Source organism: Rattus norvegicus, chromosome 13, assembly GCF_021556685.1.
Source record: "Rattus norvegicus strain SHRSP/BbbUtx chromosome 13, alternate assembly SHRSP_T2T, whole genome shotgun sequence".
NCBI lineage: Eukaryota > Metazoa > Chordata > Mammalia > Rodentia > Muridae > Rattus > Rattus norvegicus.
The window spans coordinates 65921005-65937500 of NC_141546.1; the positions used below are offsets into that span (position 1 = coordinate 65921005).

Consider the following 16496-nt stretch of genomic DNA (forward strand, 5'->3'; position numbering starts at 1 on the left):
GACACACTCTTGAAATTAAGGCAGATCTCATTTTCAAATCTTCGTAGTAGTAACCAGCAGTCTGTTTTGTCCCTGTTTTATTCCTGTGGACACCCGAGAGACCACCTCAGCAGTGGATCAAAGCAGGTGGCCAGTGTTTCCACTTTCTCTTTAAAACCGTGTTTGTGTGAATACAGGAGACATGACTGAAGCCTCTCCTCCTCATCTGTTTCCCACGTAGCCCGTCTACACAGAAACTTGGACATCCTCACTGTTATGTAACTGACCTCGTGGACCACAGTGACTCACACGGAGCATGTATTTTGGTCACACCCTGTGGTGTGGTAACTCACAAACAAGAGCTGGGGAAAAAAAATATCAAACCTTCAATTAATCAGAACTTAAGAAGTGATTTCTTTCATGAAAAGAAAAATCCAATTTTAGCAGGAAACAAACTGACATCAAATATTTTGTTAATTTTCAGATTGACTCCTCAGGTCAGTACAGACTCTTATATTTATGTTCTCCTTTTAATATTGAGGGGGAAGACTGCGTAAGCCTCCTGGAGAATATATTTGTCAAAGACTAAGATAAATGGATTTTCTATTTGATTTTTATTTAACCAGAAAAGCAAAGTATATAATTTAACTGTCATTCCATCCCACTGAACAATGATGGTATTATTGAAGTAGAATTGTTTATTTTCATTTTGTGAGAAATAGATTTTAAAAAGCATTCATACCATAATAGAATGCAGAAGCAAGAATTATAAATAATCCTCTGGAAATTGAGCCAGTCCATAATGCCAACTCCTCTTGTTGAAAAAAATCCAAAGGTTTCCAAGGAACTAGAATGCTCCATTTGAATAGGACCCCTTTATGCTAAGCCACCCAATTGAATCAAACTAAAACATGCCTGTGCTCAAGATCTTGGGCCACAGCATGAGCAAGCAATAACAAGTCCTTTTACAGTTGGGAGTGTAAAGGATCCCTTCACACAGAGAAGAATGGAGAAGTCTATGCAAACATCAAACCAGGTAGCAAGATACAAGAGCAGACATCTGTAACCGAGACAACACCGGAAGAAGGGTTTAGAGGAGACCATGGGAGGCACACAATAGGATTGGAAAGGATATATTCCGAAATCCTACAAATTATAGAGCAGCCAAGGCAGCAGAGTGAGTGATCAAGGCTACACACTGCTAAACATGAATTCATTTTATTTATAAACAGAAGGGCAAGCTAGTCCTTTCTCCCCTGCTCCTGTATTAAATTTACTAATGGCCCCTTTTCCTCTCCAATGCTGCTACCATTTATTAAGATGAAGTCTTACTAATTGGATTTTAGGTATGACTTCTTTTGTTCAGTGTTTTAAGACAGACTATATTCTCCTGGCTGGCCTGGAACTCCTTATGTAGAGTATCCTGGTCTTGACCCTCAGCAATCTTTCAGCATCCGTGTCCTTAGTCCTGGAACAAGAGTCACGTGGCACCACATCTGGCCGTTAGGTTTAATTCTTAATAACAAATTATTATAGAACTTCAAAAAGTTGGGTTATTGGTCATGGGAGTCCAAGAGATGCCCCCAAACAACAATACAGGCTATCACCGTTGTCCTTGGTTGTCTCTCAGGGCTAATAAGTTTCTATTGTTGAAGACACCATTCCTATTGCACACAGGACTTAGAAGACCCAAGCTGGATCTGACCCGAGAGCCTCCTCCCTGAACACTAGCTTTCATAGTGACTTGGAAAGGTTGTATGCAAGCTTCCAACAGTCCTACTTACCTATGATCCCTAGGAACTAAAGAACAATCAGCATGCCACTATATCCCTGAGTGTGCAGTAGTGGTACTCTTTATTTTTTTGGCAGTAGCCAGCACATGTCTATTTGGATGTGAGGTCTACTCAAAAAGAGAGAAGTCATGTCTTTTACTGGAAATCTAACCAACTACCCATGGATCTTAGAGAAGAACTTTATACCTAACCTTCCAAACCAGCCCAATTCCTAATTACATTTTTAAATATTTATCCTTTCACCCACAAATAAATATTTCCATCCCTCATCGAAGAAACTTCTCTTTGCAACAAGTGGAGACCATTACAGAAAACCACGGTTCGTCAAAAGGCAGAGAACATCTGATCATGGGGTGTCCCAGCATCAACCGTTACGTCTGCACCACAACTCCTGCATCTGAAGCTCAAGAGACATCTTAACAGAAGAGGTGGAAACATTGTAAGAGCCAGGGGACCAGTTCTTCTGCTGCGAGATTGCATTCCCTAGAAACAACAGGTAGGCTTCAGCAATATGGATGTCGAGACCAAACCTTGTGCACAACCCCAATGGGCAAACCAACATGGAAGGGGGAAAACTTATAGAGACCCCAGCCATAGACAAAGAATACTGCAGCCAAGGAACACTGAGAGCAGGATAAATCTTCTCTCCCAGGCATAAGCCCCAAATTGGTTATCAATACCAATTAGTCAGTATAGTAATCATACACATACGAGCAATACTAATTGACTGAGCAAGTTGTATTTGTGTGTGTGTGTGTATGTGTGTGTGTATGTGTGTGTGTGTGTGTGGTGTGTGTGTGTGGTGTGTGTGTGTGGTGTGTGTGTGTGGTGTGTGTGTGTATGTGTGGTGTGTGTGTATGTGTGTGTGTGTATGTGTGGTGTGTGTGTGTGTGGTGTGTGTTTGTGTATGTATGTGTGTATGTATGTGTGGTGTGTGTGTGTATGTATGTGTGGTGTGTGTGTGTGTATGTGTGGTGTGTGTGTATGTGTGTGTGTGTGTATGTGTGGTGTGTGTGTGTGTATGTATGTGTGTGTGTATGTGTGGTGTGTGTGTGTATGTATGTGTGTGTGTATGTAGTGTGTGTGTGTGTGTGTGGTGTGTGTGTGTATGTATGTGTGTGTATGTGTGGGGTGTGTATTTGTGTATGTATGTGTGTGTGTGTGGTGTGTGTGTATGTATGTGTGTGTGTGTGTATGTGTGGTGTGTGTGTGTGTGTGTGTGTGTGTGTGTGTGTGTGTGTGTGTAGCAATAACAGTTAAAGGAAAAGAGGCCATGAATTTATGAGGCGAATGGTAAATGAGAAGGGTGGGAGGACAGAAAGGGAGGGAGGAAGGTATGTTTTAGCTTACAAAATGAAAACTGGCCGGGCAGCGGTGGCGCACACCTTGAGTCCCATCACTTGGGAGGCAGAGGCAAGCAGACCTCTAAGTTGGAGGCCAGCCTGATCTGCAGAGTGAGTTCCAGGACAGCCAGAGCTACACAGAGAAATCCTGTCTTGAAAAACCAAAATAAATAAATAAATAAATATTGAAGTTTAAATTTTAAACAAAGTACCACAGCAAAGAGACAGTAAGGCTGAATTAAATATCCCAACGTCTGAAAAAACGAAAGTCAAAACCACGTGAGGACAACAGTGAAGATAGGGTTGATGAGTTGGCCCAGCTGGTCAAGGCGCTGGCCACCAAGCCTCACAACCTGATTTTTGATACCCAGGCTCCACGTGGGAGATGGAAAGAACCCACTCCTATAAGCTGTTCTCCGTAGCATGCATGTAAACACGCCCGTGATAGGTAAATGAGATGTGATTTAAAATTAGAATAATAATAAAAGCGTAAATGAACAGCGCTGACCTGGGCGAGATGGCCTATGCTGATGTTAGGAACACAAACCTTGGGGCTGGGGATTTAGCTCAGTGGTAGAGCGCTTACCTAGGAAGCGCAAGGCCCTGGGTTCGGTTCCCAGCTCCGAAAAAAAAAGAACAAAAAAAAAAAAAAAACAAAAAACAAAAAACAAAAAAAAAAGGGGGGGGGCTGGGGATTTAGCTCAGTGGTAGAGCGCTTACCTAGGAAGCGCAAGGCCCTGGGTTCGGTCCCCAGCTCCAAAAGAAAAAAAAAAAAAAAAACCAAAAGGAACACAAACCTTGTGCTCCCGGATCAAAATACGAGGGAAAGCAGGCATGCTAAGCACACGAATGCTCCTTCAACAACATGTATAGCCTGGTTTTCAACCCAGAAGCCTGGGCACGGAGGTGGATAAGAGGCTGGTGATCTGTGTTATCTGAGTGCCAAGCCTCCACAACCAGAACTAGGATACCTAATAGTCTAGATGGCCTTAGCATTATCTGTATGGCCTGGGGCTCCCCCAAGCTCCCACAGCCAGGACTGAAGGAGGCTAATAGCCCAGATGACCTCTGTGATAGCCTTATGACTGAGACCACACCAGATCCTCCTCTGTGCCCTAAAGATAACACAGGTAGCCTATCTCTAGAAGCCACCTTCCTGGAGGAAGTGACACATACTTTTAGAAGAACTTCATTGTAAATAGGTCTCCTTTTGTGAGGATTGTGTTATACCAGCAAACTTTTCTCCAAATTGTACCATATTTAAATATGCCTACAACAACCCGCCCAGTGTGTGACTTTAGCCGTTTGAACCAGCATCAGCTAACTAAATCACATTGGACCGTATTTCCTCCTTGACTCACGTGGATTGTTACTCTGCCAGACTTGTGTTTGCAGAGACCCTCACATGCCTCCACTCCCAGCATTCGGGAGGTCAAACCAGGATCGGAAGTTCAAGTTCATCCTGGGCTGCTCAGAAAGTTTGAGGCCTGTAATTAAAAAGCAGGCATTATTCTAAGGACTTCATATGTTCCTTCATTGAACTGTATAACATCCTTTTTAAACGTTATTTCCATTTTAGATCTGGGAACTGAAGCACAAATCTGAGCCCAAGATTTGGCCTCCAGAAGTCTGAACTTCTTCTGTCGTCGGTCACCACATCTCCTGCTCTGAAATGCACAGAGAAGCCATGGGAGGAGCCAAAGAGGAAACCACCACCATTAGCAAAAACCGAGAGGTCTCAGCTTCTGCTGAAGACAGGATTGAAAACAGACAGAATTAGAGGAGGCATCAGCAGGGGCTACTAACCCCTCCCCCACCTGACAACCACTGTGTTCACAACCGGGGTCAAACAGAAAATTCTAACCTATCTCTCCCTCCCTTCGAAAAGTAGTCAGAGGAAAAGGAACCAATGGACTGGGTAGGCGAAATGAGTAAAGATTAAAATCTCCCCCCCGGGGAGGGGGGCAGGAAGTGTCAGAAAGAAATTAAGATCTGGAATAACCTGTCCAAGAAGGACAGACAGCTGTCCGGTGACTGGATGGTCTTTGCTACAGAACATCTAACAAACTCTCCAAGGAAAGTGTGAAGTTCAGACCTTCTATCTGGCCTGCAAGTTACTCCAACCTCCAAAGCAGCCTCTACCTCTACCAGGCTTGCCTGGGAATGCATAGCTGTAAGCTGCAATCCCGGAACTGGGAGGTGAAGGAAAGAGGAAAGAGATGCAAATTAAAAAAAAAAAAAACAACCCCTAGGGACCAGGGAAATGGCACGCGCGCACACACACACACACACACACACACACACACACACACACACACACGCACACACACAGACATGCATGCTCGCACCACATACAAAAATAAATACACAAGTAATAAGACTAGAAAATAATCCAGAGGTGGATGAAAGGGTATTTCATAACATTTTAAAAGAACTAATTGGCTCCTTTTCCGGCTGGAACCGTGGAGGCTGTACCAGAGAGGAAAAGGAAGGTGGCCACTGTGCCAGAAACCCCTAGAAAAAACGAAGGAATTTCGCAGAGTTGAAGGTGAGGCGCCTGAGGAAGAAGCTTGCCCTGAAGACACCACGAAAGGCAAGGAGGAAGCTCATCTATGAGACGGCAACTGAGATTCGCAAGGCTAGGACGGCAAGGAAAGCTGGGAACCTCTCTGTGCACGCAGAACCAAAATTGGCGTTTGTCATCAGAATCCGAGGTGTCAATGGAGTTAGCCCAAAGGTGCGCAAGGTATTGCACCTGCTACGTCCTCGGCAGATCCTCCATGGCGCCTTCGTTAAGCTCGGCAAGGCTTCAGTTAACATGCTGAGGACTGTGGAACCGTACAATGCATGAGGGTACCCCAGCCTGAAGTCAGTAAATGCGCTCATCTACAGGCGAGGCTATGGCAAAATCAATAAAAAGCAGATTGCCTCACAGATAATTCCCTGATTGCTCGATCTCTTGGTAGATTTGGCACCATCTGCATGGAGGATCTAACTCATGAGGTCGATACAGTTGGGAAACGCTTCAAGGAAGCAAATAACTTCCTGTGGCCCTTCAAACTATCTTTCCCATGAGGTGGAATGAAGAAAAAGACACCTCGCTTTGTAGAAAGCAGAGCTGCTGGCAACAGGGACGACCAGATAAACAGGCTTATTAGACGATGAACTAAGGTGTTGCCCGTGGTATCTTTATAATCTGGTAAAGGGGGCCATCGGGAGCAGCGGGGGGTACATAAAGAAGGGCAGAGGAGTGTGGGAATAGACTCAACATGTAATAGGTTTTGAATCTTAGTAATACATTTCGTATAGAAATTTTAAAAATAAATATTTTTGTGTGAAATTTTTAGAAATAAGTTTTTGAAAGAAAGTCGCACAACTTGAGTAAGACAGTAAAACTATGGCCTCTGGGACAAACAAAGACCCACACTTATTTTTCTAAATGAAGTTTTATGGTAACAGCAACATTTTGCCACATCAGCAGAGGTGATTTGCAGAAGAAACAGAACAATCCATGAAGCTAAAAATATTTATTAAGTGATCTGTCACCAAGATAATAATAATAATAATAATAATAATAATAATAATAATAATAATAATTAATGCTGTTCTAGAAAATTCTCCGGAGATGAGGCTCAATGATTAAGTACTGCCCAAGATGTACAAAGCTGTAGGTAACACACACATACACACATATACATACACACATACATACACACACACACATACACACACACACAGTCACATATACATACACACACATACACACACATACACAGTCACATATACATGCACACACATACACACACATATACTCACATACACATATACACACACATACACACATACACATACACACATACACACACAACACATACACAGACACACACATACATACACACATACACATACATACATATACACACACATGCACATATACACACACATACACATACACACACATACACACATACACATACACACATACACACACATACACATACACACACACATACACATACACACACACAGACACATACACACACAGACACACACACACACACACACACACAAAGTAATGAAAAAAGAAATTGTGCAAGCTAATCACTTTTGGGAACACAGAACTGTAACAGTAAGTACTTAGTCTTGTGCTTTCTAGGACTGTAGAAAAAATGGTTATGGTGGCATATAAATAAAGTTTAGACAATAATGCCATAGTGTTATATAACGATCTGAAACCAAAATGAGGAAGGAAAAATGCTGCGTTTGTAATCCTTCACCCTACTCATATAAAGAACCATTTCATTAGAAGCATCTCTGCCAACAATCTCTTAGAAATCATTTATTAAATTTTAGGGAAAAGGTCAGGCTAGAGACCTGATTCCTGAAGACAAAATGTCAGTAGAAGGTGGCAGAGCACAGTATCTGGTGCTATGTTGGCCTTGGCTACGCATAGCCCATTCTTACTGGCCCTGGATTGGGATTTACAACTTTGGGGCAAAATATCCAACTGGTCCGGTCTATTACCAAAGCTTCAACCCCAAACCAAGCCCCCACACCTTGCTGGGGACCTTGCCATTAAGCAGAGTATGTTACATCCTCAGCTACGGTCTTGAAATACTGTCCAGAAAAGCATCCTTGTTCAGAAATGTTCTTTTTCAAAATAAGCTGACCTCTAGCCAGGGCTGGTGGCACAAACCTTTAATACTCAACGGGCAGAGATGGGGAGAGCTCGGAGGAGGTCTAGGCCACCCCAGTCTACACAGAGCTCCAGACCAGCAAGGGCTACATAGTGTTATCCTGTGTCCTGGTTAGATTTTTGTTGTTGTCGTTGTTGTTTGGGTTTTTTGTTTTGGTTTGTTTTTGGTGGGGGGGTTGGTTTTTTGGTTCATTTGGTTGGTTGGTTGTTGTTTTGGGGTTTGTTGCTGCTGCTGCTGCTGCTGCTGCTGATGATGATGATGATGATGATTTTCGTTCTTTGGTTTTCTTTTCTGTCAACAGACAGCAGCTGAAGTTATCTAGGAAGAGGAAGTTGAGAAAATGACTCCATCCAGATAGCCTGTAGGCAAGACTGCAGAGCATTTTCTTCATTAACGATTGATGTAGAAAGGCCCAGCCTACTATGCACGGGGCCTCGCCTAAGCGGACAAGTCAGGTCATCCTGGAATTTGTAAGAAAGCAAACTGAGCTGGGAGCAGTCCGGTGAGAAACACCCCTCCTCCTCTGTGGCCTCTGCTCCAGTTTCTGTCTCCAGGTTCCTGCCCTGCTTGAGTTCCTGCCCTGCTTGAGTTCCCGCCCTGACTTCTCTCGGTGATAGATTGTTGCCTACAGGTATAAGACAAAAGAAACCTCTCCCACCCAAAATTGTGATCAGTCATGGTTTTACCACAACAATAGAAACCTGAGACACTGTGTCTCTATTAATTAACTAATTGACTGATTGATTAAAACACACACAGATGTTGAAAGCCACTAATCTCATTCTCTATGCTCACTACACTGCCATTTTAATTGCACTTAGTTTTCAAGACCCATCCCATCATGGTGGATAGTTTGTTACTTCTCCATCGTGGCCTTTTTTTCATCAAGTATTTATCCAACCCTAACTACACTATGCTGTTCAAGCGCTGTGAAAGTGCATGTGGTGCTAAAGACACTTAGGAAAACAGAGCCCAAGTGTTTGTTGTTTAACGTCCTAACTACAGATGAACTTCCCAAGCCGTATATTTGAAACTAGAATACAAATGAAGAATTCTACAGGCAAGCTCTGATCAGACAGCGTCTGTCTGGACTACCTCTTAGAGTTCTAGGATAACATCTGGGCCTAGAAAAAATTGCCCAGATCAATTAACAATACCTGCCACACACGTGTGTGGTTTTATTCATATTTTACTTTTATGACTTCCTGCAATGTTTAAAGAGGCCAGGTACGGAATATTGAGCATTGGTATTTTAAAAAGGAAAAGAAGGAAGGAAGACAAGGAAGAGGGAAGAGAGCTGCAGAAAACTGCTCAATGGTGACACCATCCAGCTGAAAAGAGAGTTTCCGAAGCAAAGCCGTCAGTGTGTCATAGGTCATATCTATCTGGAGGAAGAAAGCCTGAAGAAGGGAAATTCACTGGCAACCTCTCGGGAAACAGATGCAGGTTTGTGGGGGAAGCTTATGGAAACGTATGTACAGAGATGGAGAAAGTGCAGAAGTGAATACCATCCACATTCTTCTGCCACTCTGAGCTCCCTCACACTTCTTCCTTCTTCCTCCTATAATAACATGTTTGCGTTTACTTCTTTGTAATTATGAATGCTAAAGTTGTCGCTCTAGGCTGTGTGTTTCTAGCATATCCACGTTTCTAGGATATGACTTCTCTCTACAAACACGGATAGTTCTGGAATCTGTTTTCATGATTTTCACTCTCAGCTAGTACCTGCTGTCTCAGTGGAGTTTCGCTGCCATAAAGAGACCCCATGACCAAGGCAACTCTTTTTTTTATCTCTTTTCTTAAAAAATATGGAACGCTTCATGAATTTTCACATCATTCTCATGCAGGGGCCATGCTAATCTTCTCTATATCGTTCCAATTTTAGTATATGTGCTGCCGAAGCGAGCACCAAAGGCAACTCTTATAAAGGAAAAACGTTTCACTGGGGCAGGCCTGCAGGTTCAGAGGTTCAGTCCATTACCATCGTGGCATGAAGCACGTAGGCAGACATGGTGCTAGAAAGCTCTACATCTTGATCTGAAGGTAGCCAGGAGGGGACTGTCTTCTGAGGGCAGCCAGGAAAAGGCTCTGGATCACACTGGCCAGACTTGAGCGTAAATATGAGACCTCAAAGCCTTTCCTCCACAGTGACACACTTCCTCCAACAAAGCCACACCTCCTTCAATAAGGCCGTACCTCCTATTACTGCCACTTCCTGTGGGACAAACATATTCAAACCAGCACGCCTTGCTGGTATTTTGTTTGTGTGTTTGGTTTTTGGGGGTTTTTTTGTTTTGTTTTGTTTTTGTTTTTGTTTTTGTTTTCTGAGCTGAGGACCGAACCCAGGGCCTTGCACTTGCTAGGCAAGAGCTCTACCACTGAGCTAAATCCCCAATCCCAGTTTTTTGTTTTATTTCTGTTAACGTGTCCCCTATTTTGATAACAAAATATTTATCTCTACACAGTGTTTACAAGTCATAAGACAGATTAGTACTTGTGGGCTTTCTTCACTTAAAGTCCTATGAGTCTGGAGCTGATAGGGTCTAATATATTAATCAACTAGTCTGTCTCTTCAAACATTTTTAGAATGTCTTTTAAAATATGAGTTGGTTCAAATAATTAATTATATCCCTTAGGGATGTTTAATCTAAGTCACAATGTGGGTGAAAAGGAGAAATAAGCACCTTCCCCAGGCATGGATCCCAATGTGAGTGTTCACTAAGAGTAGAGGTAACTGTACATGGTACTAAAGATATGCAGTAGACATCGGGTCCAACCCACCACTGAGGACCTAGAAATGCCAGGTTCTGCTCCCACATCCAACCTAGTGTTTCACATTAACCTCATCCTATCACACGTTGATACCCTCTGAACAACACAACAACAAACAATTAAGCGAGGAGTCAGATAAGTGGAAAGAAGCTAAGGTGTGAGAAATAAAGGCCAGAGCTGAGAACGCTGCGGTCTCTGCTGTGACAATGAAGATAGGCATGCGCCTTGCCGGGGCATAGAGATGAGCTCTTTCCTGTCTGAACAAAGACAGGTTGGTTTCAACATCAGTTTGTCATAATATTTATATCTCTGTGTGTGTGTGTGTGTATTTGTGTTGTGTGTTTGTGTATGTGTGTGTTTCTGTGTGTGTATATGTGTGTATGTGTGTGTATTTCTGTGTGTTTGTATTTAGGTATGTGTGTGTATGTGTGTATATGTGTGTATGTGTGTGTATTGTGTGTATATGTGTGTATGTGTGTGTATGTGTGTGTATTGTGTGTATGTGTGTGTATATGTGTGTATGTGTGTGTATGTGTGTGTGTTTGTGTGTATATGTGTGTATGTGTGTGTATGCGTGTGTATATATTTGTGTATGTGTGATTGTGTGTGTTTCTGTGTGTGTATATGTGTGTATGTGTGTCTATGCGTGTGTATATGTTTATGTATGTGTGATTGTGTGTTTCTGTGTGTGTGTTTGTGTATGTGTGTATATGAGTGTATGTGTGTGTTTGTATGTGTGTTTGTGTGTGAATATGTATGTATGTGTGTGTTGGTGTGTGTGTTGGTGTGTGTGTTGGTGTGTGTGTTTATGTGTGTATTGAAACAAGGTCTCTCTATATATAATGCAGCCTGAATTCAAACTTGTACTCCTCCTGCCTCAGCCTCCAAACTGCTAGGATGACAGGCAAGTACTACCCACCACTCCTGGCTTGAGGTTTGAATTTAATAACATTTAAGGAAAAGAATTCATGTGAAAATCACTCCAAGCTAAGTGTTGGTGAGTCCTTTGGTCATTTTTTTAAGCTATAAACCCATTCTGAAGGTAAGCTGCCACCAGCTGAAGCATGTTAGAGTAGTCACACCATCCCTGTGCAATGCAGGATGAAGAAATGCTATCCACTGCATCATGAGTCATTACATGACCATTGTGGTTCTTTGTCTATATTGTGTATGACAAGAATAAATTAACCGTTATTAAATATTAGCCTAAGATTTGTGTCATATAATTGAAAAGTTGAGATCAGCGCTCAGAGACAGAAACTACACTCATTACTTCATGAGCAGACTAACAACACTTTCTCTATTTGGTTTCATGTCTATTAAATGTTTAGTCTTACTTGGAGAAACAGTCTTAAACCTGGACAGTCTAACATGGAGCCAAAAGTTTCCTTCTGTCCCATACGATATTTTTCATCCTCAACTGAATCTCGAGATTCAAGAGAAACGCGATCTACTACCAAAGCTAGATCCTGTCCTAAAACTTGCTGTTGTTAGTGGAGAATGTTAGGGCAACGTCTTACCATTTCACCCTACATACTAAAAAATGGAGCTCTAAATGGCTGTGTGAATCTTCATTTGCATTTGCTAAATGTTACGAGAACTCGCCTGCGTTTGCCATTTAAGTTGAGTGATAATAATTTATTCAATTTTTGCTGCGTTCTAACTGTAGCACATAGTTTACATAAATCACCTCGTTTAACATTCACTATGCTTCCATAAGTAAATATCATTCTCTTCATTTTACAGATGAGGGAAAGAAGGCTAAAGGAAATCAAATGCCAAAAGGCAAAGCCAAACTGAAGTCACTTCTCCTGAGCCTTGTGGGGGTGTAGAAATGACAGATCGAAAGTGAACAGTTGTCAGAGTCAGGAGAAGAAAAATCTGCATGTTCCAGAGAAGTCAGCAGGAGTAAAATTCCAGTCTCCGGCTGATAAAGTTGAAGATCCTCAGGAACTCAATAAATCCTTAGTGATTGACAGCTCTCTGATCCAGCCTGGAGTTCCATGGGACCGTCAGCAGTGGTGAGAACTTCTCTGAAGAAACAACCAAAAGATTGGGTGGGTGAATGTTTACAGAATGTCACATGACCCATGAGAATGAAGTCCAGACAACCATACAAGTCCTTTAAACACTGTCCTCCCTGGTTTACCACATGGCCTACCCAATGACAATACTGTGGTTAAATCTGTAAATTCATTTAGCCTCTTGACTTCGTTGTTTAGATTCCTAGGACTTACTAAGTCTAGACTTTTCTCTAAACCTTGCTACACTTACTTTATACATTTGGCCTTGTATCTATCCTTGAACTGTAGATGTAACTCTGTCCCTACTGACAGAGAAAGAAGTCATGAACCTTTATATCCACAGAGCCTAGGAATGACAAGGAGGAATGTTGGCACCTCAGTGATAGATTGGTCACTTACTAAACACTGAATCCTTGGACTCCAAAGCAAGCCTGGCTCTTGGAAACAATTCTGTAAATGCCACTTAATAGGTTAGACAAAAAACACAGAGTGATCGATTTCAATGTAGACCAGTTGCCCTTCAATCTAGGGAGCATAAATCCGAAGGGATACCCTAAATGATCCATAGATCTAGAGGAGAAAATAGCGGAATTTCTATACCACTTTCTTATCTCACCAATTTTTAATTTCTATCTTGTCTTATGATACACATAACATATTAGCATAGCTATGCCCATACATATTTTACAACTAGATGTAAAACAAACCATATAATCTCTTAAGCAGAACAAATAAAGATTTGTTAAAGAAAAATGAGTGAGAGAAAGAGGGCTTAACTGAGAATCACCCAAATAACTATATTAATCAAGATTGTCTTACACAAACGTTTTTACCAATGGGATCTATAGTGACGCCCAAAACAATACATATTGCCAATGTCACAGTTGGTTGCCTCTCTGGAGTTGAGTGTGAGCCTCTACTGTTGAAGGCGCTGCACACTCAGAACACAGAACTCTGGGGGATTTGAGCTGGATCTGACCTGGAAGTCTCTTTCCTGTGCTCTAGCCCTCATGATTCTAGAAGGCAAGGGAAGCACGTCAGAGACACTGTGAACTGTGGCAATTACCAGAGTGGCAAGAGGTACATAAGGGGTGATAAGTGACACACACTGGCTGTGACCAATAGCCGCCTAATTGAATTTAAGACCCACTTAACAGGAGAGAAATATGCCGGGTGCCGGAAATGAAGCCAAGTACTGAGGGTTAGTGAGGCCAGGGACCTTAGGAAAAAAGTCTGCAATTGCCACTTTGCTAGACCATCATAATCTTTACTATACTCTTGTTCTTGTCCTTATACCCACAGATAAGTGTTAGCTACTGCCCCTCCTGAAAATATCCTCCTTTTATAGCAAATGGAGACTATCACAGAAAACCACAACTGGACTCAATGCAGAGACTGACAGCCCTGGGTCACCCAGCTCTAACTGATAAACGTACATCACAGCTCCTGCATCTGTAACTCCAGGAAGGGCCAGAACACCAGGAAATCTGCTGTGAAATAGTCTCTCCTAGAAATGGCTGCATAAACAAGACTAGAACAACAGCAATATAGATAATCACATTAATGTGGAAAGGTGAAAATTTTGAGGGGTCCTACCCTAAAGGAAGAACTATAGGCACCTAATGATCACTGGGAGAATTCACCTCTCCCAGGAATGATCTCCCCTATTATTTGTGGGATGCAGAATAGTGAGCGAGAAAAAAAAAAGAATCCCACATGACAACAAAAATGGATTCAGTAGACTATATTTATATATATTTGTGCATACATGTATACATGAAAATACATATGAATGAATCTATGTATGTGTATGTGTTTGTAGCAATAGTAATCAGAAAAGGAGGTTATAAACTTGAGTGTAGAGAGACATGGAAGGGACTTGAGGAAGGGTAGCTGTGAGGAAAAAAAGGGAAAAAATGATAGAATTCTATTTCAATAAAAAAATTTTTTTAAAAATATTAGAAACTTCTAGTTAAAAATGAATTCATTAAGGGATTGGGGATTTAGCTCAGTGGTAGAGCGTTTGCCTAGCAAGCGCAAGGCCCTGGGTTCGGTCCCCAGCTCCGAAAAAGAAAGAAAAAAGAAAAAAATGAATTCATTGATCTTGGCGTCTATGAACCTTGGAAGGTCTCTGAAACCCTTAAGTGGTTATTTTGTAACGGTCAGTGGGAATCTCTCATGTAGTTTGCTAACAATGTGGATTGTCCCCTTCTATACTAATTCAGGAGATGTGTATCAAAAACATGCGAAACCCTGACCTTTTAACACCCAGGTACCCCTGTGCAGGCTGCTGCTCCCCACCATTGCTTCCTATCAGATACACCCATGGAGTTTTGAAAACCAAGAATTCCCTTAGGTGGGAATAACTGTACACTGGCTCTGAAGCTAATACCTTGGAGAAACAAACATACTGGTGATCTAATGATGACGTGAGATATTGATTATTGATTATCCCTTGAGACAGTTGTATCTGATCCTTTTTATAGTCCTGCAAGGTTGATCTCATCAGTTACATCGTACAGAAGAAATGGTCCTTAGAGAGGTTAAGTGTGCTGCTCAAAACTTTCAGCATCTTTTCCAAATGCTCTGAGGCTCAAAAGAAACTCTTCACAACACTCCAGCAGCCCAGCAGCCCAGCAGCCCACTAGTGGGCAGGACAACGGTGGTTGATCTCAGTGCTGAGTGCTGTATCCTAGTCACAGCTCCAGGGTGACTGAGAATTGGTCATTCTGTTTCTTCACTGCTGGCCTATTATCTTGTCTTTGTTAACTGTAAGCCTGGAAAGTCCAGAGAGAGCTTACTGATGTTCTACTGTAATAATCTTCCCATGAAGAGGTATTATAAAGATAACGACTCTTAATAGAAATACTCCAGAGTATTACATCGAGCTTCATTTCTCAAGCCCTCAACACTGTCTGCAAAGTTGGAAGGCTTAAGCTAAATACCCACTCAACTCTTCAATCCCCGAACTTAAACAATTACAATAGGCCTCAGGATTTCACAGTGCAAGCGGTTCTTTATGTAAAAGTCTTTTGGTTTCCGTATCAGAGATATTACCCACTTTCCACATGTTTTCCAGTGCAAACTCGTGCTTTCTTGTAAAAAAAAAACCAGTTGAGCACAGTGGGGAATCCCATGCCATCCTCAACTACAGCAACTGTACTGGTACGAAGAGTATTAAAACCTTTCAGCTAAGCTGCGTCTAGATTCCCAATCCTCGGAAACTGTTGGTGAGACGACACAGCTATTAACAGCCCTGGCTGCTCTTCCAGAGGACCAAGACTTGATCTCTAGCACTGTTGTCCCATCTGTAACCCCAGTCTCAGATCTGATGCCCTCTGTGGCTTGATGGGTACCAGGCATGGGTGCAAACCAATCACCCAAACACATAAATAAAGAAAGAGAGAAAGAAAGAGAGAAAGAAAGAAAGGAAGGAAGAAAGAAAGGAAGGAAGGAAGGAAGGAAGGAAGGAAGAGTAAGATAATAAATCTCTGTTGTTTTAAGCTTAAATATATACATAATCAGCAATATTCTTAGCACTCATCACTGAAATAAATGAATCCAAGTCAACTCTCAGAGATGTGAAGCCTAGCCAGAATCCTAAAACAGTATTCTGTGGATTCCTATTTATGGATCAGCAATTCTCAAAGTGGCTAAGAAGAAGTAACACATTCCTCCCTTCCTAAAGAGCTCCTAATCATCGGGGGGAAGGGTTAGGTGCAACCTTAGGTCTGGACTCCAACTCTAAACTCATGGCTACACTCTTCAAGATAACTGCCCTCAATTCTCAACATCTAGGCATATTCTAGAGCCTGCAAAACACCTAAGTTGGCTTATATGTTCTGTTAGGGTGACATTCATGTCGTCCGGCCATTGCTTTGATCCTAT

The 16496-nt window shown here is 42.1% G+C and overlaps 1 long non-coding RNA gene, 1 other non-coding gene and 1 pseudogene across 2 annotated transcripts in view; 2 read left to right on the forward strand and 1 right to left on the reverse strand.

The window, feature by feature from the left end:
* Positions 1–3608: 3608 nt before the first annotated feature.
* On the forward strand, positions 3609–6280 carry LOC148001671 (large ribosomal subunit protein uL30 pseudogene; annotated as a pseudogene).
* A 2741-nt stretch (positions 6281–9021) lies between these two features.
* LOC148001672 (uncharacterized) overlaps positions 9022–16496 on the forward strand; it is a 10531-nt gene continuing 3056 nt past the window's right edge. The window contains exons 1-2 of the long non-coding RNA XR_015636361.1: positions 9022–9258; positions 12331–12641. This is a non-coding gene — a long non-coding RNA (uncharacterized LOC148001672). The remainder of the gene's footprint in view (positions 9259–12330; positions 12642–16496) is intronic.
* On the reverse strand, positions 9615–9721 carry LOC120096450 (U6 spliceosomal RNA). The gene has a single exon (XR_015636443.1). It is a non-coding gene; the product is annotated as a U6 spliceosomal RNA (small nuclear RNA).